Here is an 11,405-nt window from a genome sequence, read left to right on the forward strand (position 1 = left end):
CTGGTCATATGCATTACCAAGTTAAATGTTGATCATTAGTCTTCGCTCAATGTAGTCCGCTGTCTAAGCATGTGGAGACTTGCATGCATGATCTTGCTCCATTGGAGTATCATGCATGAATAAAAGTGTATCCATTTATGGTTTAGTCTAGAATCTTCCATGTATGAAATTTTTACTACAGTACTGGTGAAAGACTTATGATGAACCATTTCTTACATCTCCTCTGCCCCCTTCCAAGTCATCCTGATTTAATGCCTCCGTCTAGGTGTATAAGGGCATGGCTAATACTTAATAGTATAGCCAACTGTTGACTATAAGAAAGTGCCATGTCATCTGTAGCCAACATGTATAACAATCGATACTCAAAAACTAATTCTTAAAGATCATTTCTTGCAAAGCACAATAAGTGTTATTTCTTCACAAGTTTTGGATGCAGGTTGAACAGTTGAACGCTTTTGTTTGCAAAAGATACTTTTTATCTATTTCACTCGGATATTTGTGAGCACTTGAGATGAAATAATATCCAAAGAAACCTATCGATGCCCGTTACACATGAGATGATCCCCACATCCTTTGTCAAAATAAACAACTCCCCAATAAATGCATTTCACTGTTCCGTGCAACGCACGGGCACCTTACTATAGATTGGTACGACCAAAAATTGAACTAACATTATATATAGTACGATAAATGCTGATGCATGTCACCTAAAATTATATCATTGAAAACTATGTTCAAATACGAATCCAACGATATAGTTTTTGTTGACATGCACTAACATTTTGTCAGTTAAATCTTCAGTCAAATTCAATGCAGGACTAATAAACCATGACCGATGTAGTACTAGTGTAGAGGGTGGCGCTGCACGCGAGTCTCACCCCGCTCATGGCGCGGCAGTAAAGCTGTCATATCACAAAACCCAACCACTCCCAGTAATAAGTCGCCTTGTAAAATAAACGGACAAGCAACCATCACATCCCTCCGCCTTTTTTTGCATTTCATCTCCGGTTGATCTCGCACACTCGATCCATAGCTACTACTCCTAGTATCCCTAGCTACTACTCCTAGGGCCAGTTCATTTGGCGGCTTAAAAAATAATTTGTCTTTTCCCCGGCTTTTCCCATAAGACTAGTCACAGTGGAGAGTAACATTAAGGCCCTTTTTGGTTCATAAGTCCTAGGACTTTTTCTAGTCCCAACTAAAAAGTCCCTCCCTGTTTGTTTAAAGGGACTAAAAAAGTCCCTAGTCCCTCCGTGGAGGTTATTAAATGACCATGTTACCCCTAGTATACAGAAAAATAACAACCAAACAACACCATGGGCCGGCGGGGCAATGGGTGCAAGGAGGGGCATTGTGGAGAGGTCTCAAAAAGTCCCAAAAAAGACTCTCCTTGAGAGTCTTCTTCATTTAGTCCCAAAAAGCAACTTTTAGTCCCTAGTAGTCCCTCCTGTTTGGTTAAAAAGTCTCAAAGAGGGACTTTTTCTAGTCCCTACACCAAAAAGTCCCTGGAAACAAACACACCATAAGGCGCCTCACTCATTTATTTGTGCCTCTAAAATACTACAAGTACCTCCGTCCTGGTTTATTCGTCACCATTGTAATTGTGCTAAATTTTGACCAAAGATTTAACTAATAAAATGTTAGTGCATGTGACATGCACTAACATTTCATTAGTTAAATTTATGATCAAAATTTGACACAGATTATAATGGGGACCAATAAACCAGGGCGGAGGTAGTAGTTATGGGATTACTAATCTAGAATCCTAAAAGAACTTGCCCATGGTACTCCTACTAGTAGTACTATCTCCATTCCACAATGTAGTGCCTATAGATTTTTGTGAAAGTCAAACGTTGCCAACTTTGACCAAGTGTATAGAGAAAACTGTCTACATCTACAATACCAAACATGTGCATTCTAAAAATATAAGTCATGTTGTATTCAATGATGTGCATTTGGTATTCTAGATGTATCTAGTTTTCTTTATAAATATGGTCAAAGTTTGTAATGCTTGACTTTTGCAAAACTCTATAGGCACTACATATGGAACGGAGGGAGTACTACTCAAGTTGGAATTCCAATTGCACGGCACAACTTGTTAGGCTAGCCATAGTGGGGGTAACTTAGATAGTAACTTAACACATCCCAAGACAATTTTGCTTATGTGGCAAGTATTTAATGAGGAAGGAGGTGCTTGTGGTAACATAATATGTTATTGTAACATAGCGTTTTCTGAGGCAAAATGAGTCTATGAGCTAATAAATGAAGCAACCTATGACACTACTACTACGTTACTTTGCACTATGGAGATAGTAACTTAGACTAGTGTCATATGCATGACACTAGTATAAGTTACTCCCCACTATGACCAGCCTTAGGCAAAAAATTCGATACAGGGTGTAGGTAGCGGTTTGGGAATTTGCATGCCTTTCCGACCAGTGAGATACTCCGTACAAAGTACGACAGAGAAATAACCACAGAGAAGGAAGCTAAAAGTAAACAATCAAACGAGCATTTTTGCATTTGTTTTGCATTGAATCGTTTCACAAGCTTGACTAGTGTTGTTTTTCTACTTTTACAAAACCGCATCGTAATGTTAAAACGTGCATTTGCACGTACATAAGTAATAGTAGTACTCCCTCCGCCTAGGTGTATAAGTCTTCCCTCCTTCTTGGTCATGGTGCACAACCAAATATGACTTATTCACCTGGACGGAGGGAGTAGCACAGTCTGCAAGCATATATAGAGAGAGACGTGTAGTGCGATAGTATATAGTAAAGTTTGTGCTATATGCACGTACTTACAAAATGCGTACGGATACACAAGGTTTCCAAACTTTCCCCTTTACATACTTAATTAAGGACGCTAATAATTCCTGAACGTTCGGGATTTATCATTTGCGTCCCAAAACTAATGAGATCGCCTTACGAAACTAAATTATACTCCTACTAAAAGCCACGACGCTCGCAGGAGCGCTTGCGGTGCGCCACGAGTGCCCTGGTGCATGGACGTTTCCCAGTGCGCCGACACAACGCCTCTTCCTCAGCCTCGCAACTCGCGAGGTGCTGATTGGCGGCTTGCCGGCGGGCGAGTGCGATCTCACCGGTGTGGTGATCCGGCGCCAACAGGTACTCCTCCTCGCTGGAAGCGTGCACCCGGTCCACGTACCGCCAAGCGTAGATGAGGCGCTTGGGCCCGACTGCACTCAGGGCTTTGGCACGGGCGTCCTCCGCCACCCTCACGGCCCTCGCACGAGCCTTCTGCCAAAGAGCCAATTGCCTGACTCTCTCGGACGCGACATAGGCCTGCCAGGCAGCTTGTCCCGCGGCGCGCTTCTCTTCCTCGGCCTTCTTCTTCACCTCTATTTTGGCGCGCTCTGCCGGAGGCAAAGCCTCCCACAAGGCGACATCCATTTCTTTCCAAAGCTCCTCAAGGCTGGGGGGCTCGGCGGGCGGCGCGGCGTTCTCCTCGTAGCGGGGAGCCGACGCGTCCTCCGACGCGCGTGCTGGCGAGATTGGGAACGCCGACGCGTCCACCTCGATGCGGCGTGGCGAGGAGCGGAACACGGACGCATCCTCCTCGACTAGTGGCGGCGAGGAACGGAACAGCGATGCGTGACCGTCCGCGCCGTGCAACGAGGGGAGCCTAGGGCTTGGGAGGGGCGATGCCATGGTGGTCGACGTGAGAGGGAGGGGGAGGAGATAGTGATGAACGTGAGCGTTCTTCCGAATGCCGTGGGAGGCGCAGTATTTATAGCGAGCAATGGCACACCTACATAAGATATGGACTGAGCTACACTGACTTAACTGCAGGTGCAGTTGCGTCACTGACATGTGGGCTAGACCCCTGTTGGGCCCATATGTCACTGACCCATTGCACCTGTAGTTAAGTAACTGAAGCAGCGTCCCGTAAGATATGTTGCGTGATTAACGTAACAGCTACGTGGGCATATTTGTTGGAGTAAATTACGGGGGAGGGAAGGGGTGGAAATATTGCTGGTCACAACGGATTGGACGAGCGCGGGGGGAGGAGAGTCATGCATGCAGATATTTTCCACACGGGGTGGGGTGGTGGGACCGCCGGAAGGAGAAGGAGAGTCAAGCAGGCATATTGTTTTCACACATGGAGAGGAAAAGATTTGGAGATGAATGGGCTTCCTACAGGTATAGGGAACGGTGCATAATAAGTCATCTTGCATGCCGGGCTAGGTATAGTCTCAAGTCATTAAAAACATACATGCCCCACACATGTTCATATTTCAAGGTGCTCTAAATTATTGCATGCACACGGGAATAATGGTGGTATCTTAGCTGGTATCATGCACACGGGAATAGCAAACATGTTGATGTGGCAAAAAATTAAAGAAGAGAGGGGGGGTTAGAGTAACTAGTGTTCATGCATGCATGCAATGCGATAATGCATTGGTAAACACATTTTTTTGTGAAGAACGACAACTTTAGTTGAGTACTTTTGCATACTACAAAAACTATTCCACCGCCTCTATCTTGGTAAGAGTAGGTGAATTTTTTTAATCGAGCCCTTTAAAGTAGAAGGGAGGTAGTACTTTAATAGCTAACCTTGTTGTGATGACTAGATAGGACATGGCACGCACCTAGATGGAGGAACTAGTCTGCATTGTGCATTTAAGTTTTGTCTGAAGTCAATGTACCTCTAGTTTTACCAAACTTATAGAAAAATGTATCAACATTCACAATGTCAAACCAATATTTTTATACTCATTATGAAACGTAGTTCTTATACTCATTATAATCAGTATTGTAGATATTGATATTTTTAGTATAAATTTGATCAAACACTTTGCAAACGGTTGACGGAAGTAAAAAGGACCAGAGGGAGTATGATGCATGCGGACTAGGCAAAAAATTGATCATTTATAGCTGGTCGAAGTCTCAAAGGGAGTGACCGCGTGAGGGAGGCGAAGGTCGTGGGAGGCGCGACGGTTGATGGAATTAAGTGAAGTTACATCCACGCGCCGGCATGGCGTGCGAACAGGCGGAAGCTATACCATCAGGCCTATGATATTGGTCTAGTAGACAAGACATCTAGTGGGTCCCACATAGTACTCGAGAACTCTTTGGGGGCTTGCAGCCATATATCCACCGGGTAAGCCAACAACCCCACGTCGTTCGCACGCCCTACTAGTCCCCGTCTTCTACTACTACCTTATAACTGTTGGAGATTGTTGCAGAAATTTAAAATTTTCTACGTATCACCAAGATCAATCTATGGAGTCATCTAGCAACGAGAGAGAGGGGAGTGCATCTACATACCCTTGTAGATCGCGCGCGGAAGCGTTCAAGAGAACGGGGTTGATGGAGTCGTACTCGTCGTGATCCAAATCACCGATGATCCTAGCGCCGAACGGACGGCACCTCCGCGTTCAACACACGTACGGAGCGGGGACGTCTCCTTCTTGATCCAGCAAGGGGGGAGGAGAAGTTGATGGAGATCCAGCAGCACGACGGCGTGGTGGTGGAAGTAGCGGGATCCTGGCAGGGCTTCGCCAAGCGCAAGCGGGGAGGAAGAGGTGTCACGGGAGGGAGGGAGGCGCTAGGGCTTGGGGTGCTGCTCCCATGCGCCTCCCCACTATATATAGGGGTGGAGGGGGCTGGTTTCTTGCCCTCCAAGTCCATTGGGGCATTGGCAAAGGTGGGGGAAAGAAATCCCATCATTTCCCTTCCCCACCGATTGTTATCCCCCTTTTTTAGGGATCTTGATCTTATCCCTTCGGGATATGATCTTATTCCTTCTAAGGTGGGATCTTGGTGCGCCTTGACCAGGGGTGTGGGGCCTTGCCCCCACTACCCACGTTCATGTGGGTCCCCCATGCAGGTGGGCCCCACTTCGGAACCTTCTAGAACCTTCCCGGTACAATACCGAAAAATCCCGAACATTTTTCGGTGGCCAAAATAGGACTTCCCATATATAAATATTTACCTCCGGACCATTCCGGAACTCCTCGTGACGTCCGGGATCTCATCCGGGACTCCGAACAACTTTCGGTTAATTGCATACTAATATCTACAACTCTAGCGTCACCGAACCTTAAGTGTGTAGACCCTACGGGTTCGGGAGACATGCATACATGACCGAGACGACTCTCCGGTCAATAACCAACAGCCGGATCTGGATACCCATGTTGGCTCCCACATGTTCTAGGATGATCTCATCGGATGAACCACGATGTCAAGGATTCAATCAATCCCGTGTACAATTCCCTTTGTCAATCGGTACGTTACTTGCCCGAGATTCGATCGTCGGTATCCCAATACCTTGTTCAATCTCGTTACCGGCAAGTCACTTTACTCGTACCGTAATGCATGATCCCGTGACCAAACACTTGGTCACATTGAGCTCATTATGATGATGCATTACCGAGTGGGCCCAGAGATACCTCTCCGTCATACGGAGTGACAAATCCCAGTCTCGATTCGTGCCAACCTAACAGACACTTTCGGAGATACCCGTAGTGCACCTTTATAGCCACCCAGTTACGTTGTGATGTTTGGCACACCCAAAGCACTCCTATGGTATTCGGGAGTTGCACAATCTCATGGTCTAAGGAAATGATACTTGACATTTGGAAAAGCTCTAGCAAACGAACTACACGATCTTGTGCTATGCTTAGGATTGGGTCTTGTCCATCACATCATTCTCCTAATGATGTGATCCCGTTATCAATGACATCCAATGTCCATAGTCAGGAAACCATGACTATCTGTTGATCAACGAGCTAGTCAACTAGAGGCTCACTAGGGACATGTTGTGGTCTATGTATTCACACATGTATTACGATTTCCGGATAACACAATTATAGCATGAACAATAGACAATTATCATGAACAAGGAAATATAATAATAACCATTTTATGATTGCCTCTAGGGCATATTTCCAACAGTCTCCCACTTGCACTAGAGTCAATAATCTAGTTACATTGTGATGAATCGAACACCCATTGAGTTCTGGTGTTGATCATGTTTTGCTCCAGGGAGAGGTTTAATCAACGGATCTGCTACATTCAGGTCCGTATGTACTTTACAAATATCTATGTCTCCATTTTGAACATTTTCACGAATGGAGTTGAAGCGATGCTTGATATGCCTGGTCTTCCTGTGAAACCTGGGCTCCTTGGCAAGGGCAATAGCTCCAGTGTTGTCACAGAAGAGAGTCATCGGGCCCGACGCATTGGGAATAACTCCTAGGTCGGTAATGAACTCCTTCACCCAGATTGCTTCTTGTGCTGCCTCTGAGGCCGCCATGTATTCCGCTTCACATGTAGATCTCGCCACAACGCTTTGCTTGCAACTGCACCAGCTTACTGCCCCACCATTCAAAATATACACGTATCCGGTTTGTGACTTAGAGTCATCCAGATCTGTGTCGAAACTAGCATCGACGTAACCCTTTACAACGAGCTCTTCGTCACCTCCATAAACGAGAAACATATCCTTAGTCCTCTTCAGGTACTCAGGATATTCTTGACCGCTGTCCAGTGTTCCATGCCGGGATTACTTTGGTACCTTCCTACCAAACTTACGGCAAGGTTTACATCAGGTCTGGTACACAGCATGGCATACATAATAGACCCTATGGCCGAGGCATAGGGGACGACACTCATCTTTTCTCTATCTTCTGCCGTGGTTGGGCATTGAGCCGTGCTCAATTGATCACCTTGCAATACAGGCAAGAACCCCTTCTTGGACTGATCCATATTGAACTTCTTCAATATCTTGTCAAGGTACGTACTTTGTGAAAGACCAATGAGGCGTCTTGATCTATCTCTATAGATCTTGATGCCTAATATATAAGCAGCTTCTCCAAGGTCCTTCATTGAAAAACACTTGTTCAAGTAGGCCTTTATGCTTCCCAAGAATTCTATATCATTTCCCATCAACAGTATGTCATCCACATATAATATGAGAAATGCTACAGAGCTCCCACTCACTTTCTTGTAAACACAGGCTTCTCCATAAGTCTCTGTAAACCCAAACGCTTTGATCATCTCATCAAATCGAATGTTCCAACTCTGAGATGCTTGCACCAGCCCATAGATGGAGCGCTGGAGCTTGCATACCTTGTTAGCATTCTTAGGATCGACAAAACCTTCCGGCTGCATCATATACAATTCTTCCTTAAGAAAGCCGTTAAGGAATGCCGTTTTGACGTCCATTTGCCATATCACATAATCATAGTATGCGGCAATTGCTAACATGATTCGGACGGACTTCAGCTTCGCTACGGGTGAGAAAGTCTCATCGTAGTCAACCCCTTGAACTTGTCGATAACCCTTAGCGACAAGTCGAGCTTTATAGATGGTAACATTACCATCCGCGTCTGTCTTCTTCTTAAAGATCCATTTGTTTTCTATCGCTCGACGGTCATCGGGCAAGTCTGTCAAAGTCCACACTTTGTTTTCATACATGGATCCTATCTCGGACTGCATGGCTTCAAGCCATTTGTCGGAATCTGGGCCCGCCATTGCTTCTTCATAGTTCGAAGGTTCACCATTGTCTAACAACATGATTTCCATGACAGGGTTGCCGTACCACTCTGGCGCGGAACGTGTCCTTGTGGACCTACGAAGTTCAGTTGGAGCTTGATCCGAAGTACCTTGATCATCATCATCATTAACTTCCTCTCTAGTCGGTGCAGGCACCACAGGAACATCTTCCTGAGCTGCGCTACTTTCCGGTTCAAGAGGTAGTACTTCATCAAGTTCCACTTTCCTCCCACTTACTTCTTTCGAGAGAAACTCTTTCTCCAGAAAGGACCCGTTCTTGGCAACATAGATCGTGCCTTCGGATCTGAGGTAGAAGGTATACCCAATGGTTTCCTTAGGGTATCCTATGAAGACGCATTTTTCCGACTTGGGTTTGAGCTTTTCAGGTTGAAGTTTCTTGACATAAGCATCGCATCCCCAAACTTTTAGAAACGATAGCTTAGGTTTCTTCCCAAACCATAATTCATACGGTGTCGTCTCAACGGATTTCGATGGAGCCCTATTTAAAGTGAATGCGACAGTCTCTAAAGCATAGCCCCAAAATGAGAGCGGTAGATCGGTAAGAGACATCATAGATCGCACCATATCCAATAGAGTGCGATTACGACGTTCGGACACACCATTTCGCTAAGGTGTTCTAGGCGGCGTGAGTTGTGAAACTATTCCACATTTCCTTAAGTGTGTGCCAAATTCGTGACTCAAATATTCCCCTCCATGATCTGATCGTAAGAACTTTATTTTCCTGTCACGTTGATTCTCGACCTCACTCTGAAATTCCTTGAACTTTTCAAAGGTCTCAGACTTGTGTTTCATTAGGTAGACATACCCATATCTACTCAAGTCATCAGTGAGAGTGAGAACATAACGATAGCCACCGGGAGCCTCAACACTCATTGGACCGCACACATCAGTATGTATGATTTCCAATAAGTTGGTTGCTCGCTCCATTGTTCCGGAGAACGGAGTCTTGGTCATCTTACCCATGAGGCATGGTTCGCACGTGTCAAATGATTCGTAATCAAGAGACTCCAAAAGTCCATCTGCATGGAGCTTCTTCATGCGTTTGACACCAATGTGACCAAGACGGCAGTGCCACAAGTATGTGGGACTATCATTATCAACCTTACATCTTTTGGTATTCACACTATGAATATCTGTAACACTACGTTTGAGATTCATTAAGAATAAACCATTAACCAGCGGGGCATGACCATAAAACATATCTCTCATATAAATAGAACAACCATTATTCTCGGATTTAAATGAGTAGCCATCTCGAATTAAACGAGATCCTGATACAATGTTCATGCTCAAAGCTGGCACTAAATAACAATTATTGAGGTTTAAAACTAATCCCGTAGGTAAATGTAGAGGTAGCGTGCCGACGGCGATCACATCGACCTTGGAACCATTCCCGACGCGCATCGTCACCTCGTCCTTTCCCAGTCTCCGTTTATTCCGCAGCTCCTGCTTTGAGTTACAAATATGAGCAACCGCACCGGTATCAAATACCCAGGAGCTACTACGAGTGCTGGTAAGGTACACATCAATAACATGTATATCACATATACCTTTGGTGTTGCCGGCCTTCTTGTCCGCTAAGTACTTGGGGCAGTTCCGCTTCCAGTGACCACTTCCCTTGCAATAAAAGCACTCACTCTCAGGCTTGGGTCCATTCTTTGGCTTCTTCCCGACAACTAGCTTACCGGGCGTGGCAACTCCCTTGCCGTCCTTCTTGAAGTTCTTCTTACCCTTGCATTTCTTGAACTTAGTGGTTTTATTCACCATCAACACTTGATGTTCCTTTTTGATCTCCACCTCCGCTGATTTCAGCATTGAATATACCTCAGGAATGGTCTTTTCCATCCCCTGCATATTGAAGTTCATCACAAAGCTCTTGTAGCTCGGTGGAAGCGACTGCAGGATTCTGTCAATGACCGCGTCATCCGGGAGATTAACTCCCAGCTGGGTCAAGTGGTTGTGTAACCCAGACATTTTGAGTATGTGCTCACTGACAGAACTATTTTCCTCCATCTTACAACTGAAGAACTTGTCGGAGACTTCATATCTCTCGGCCCGGGCATGAGCTTGGAAAACCATTTTCAGCTCTTCGAACATCTCATATGCTCCGTGTTGCTCAAAACGCTTTTGGAGCCCCGGTTCTAAGCTGTAAAGCATGCCGCACTGAACGAGGGAGTAATCATCAGCACACTGCTGCCAAGCGTTCATAACGTCTTGGTTCTCTGGGATGGGTGCGTCACCTAGCGGTGCTTCTAGGACATAATCTTTCTTGGCAGCTATGAGGATGATCCTCAGGTTCTGGGCCCAGTCCGTATAGTTGTTGCCATCATCTTTCAGCTTGGTTTTCTCTAGGAACGCGTTGAAGTTGAGGGCAACATTAGCGTGGGCCATTTCATCTACAAGATATATTGTAAAGATTTTAGACTAAGTTCATGATAATTAAGTTCATCTAATCAAATTATTCAATGAACTCCCACTCAGATAGACATCCCTCTAGTCATCTAAGTGAAACATGATCCGAGTCAACTAGGCCGTGTCCGATCATCACGTGAGACGGGCTAGTCAACATCGGTGAACATCTTCATGTTGATCGTATCTTCTATACGACTCATGCTCGACCTTTCGGTGTTCCGTGTTCTGAGGCCATGTTTGTACATGCTAGGCTCGTCAAGTCAACCTAAGTGTATTGCATGTGTAAATCTGGCTTACACCCATTGTATTCGAATGTTAGAATCTATCATACCCGATCATCACGTGGTGCTTCGAAACAACGAACCTTTGCAACGGTGCACAGTTAGGGGGAACACTTTCTTGAAATTATTGCGAGGGATCATCTTATTTAAGCTACCGTCGTTCTAAGCA

The sequence above is a fragment of the Triticum aestivum genome, chromosome 3D, assembly GCF_018294505.1.
Source record: "Triticum aestivum cultivar Chinese Spring chromosome 3D, IWGSC CS RefSeq v2.1, whole genome shotgun sequence".
Lineage (NCBI taxonomy): Eukaryota > Viridiplantae > Streptophyta > Magnoliopsida > Poales > Poaceae > Triticum > Triticum aestivum.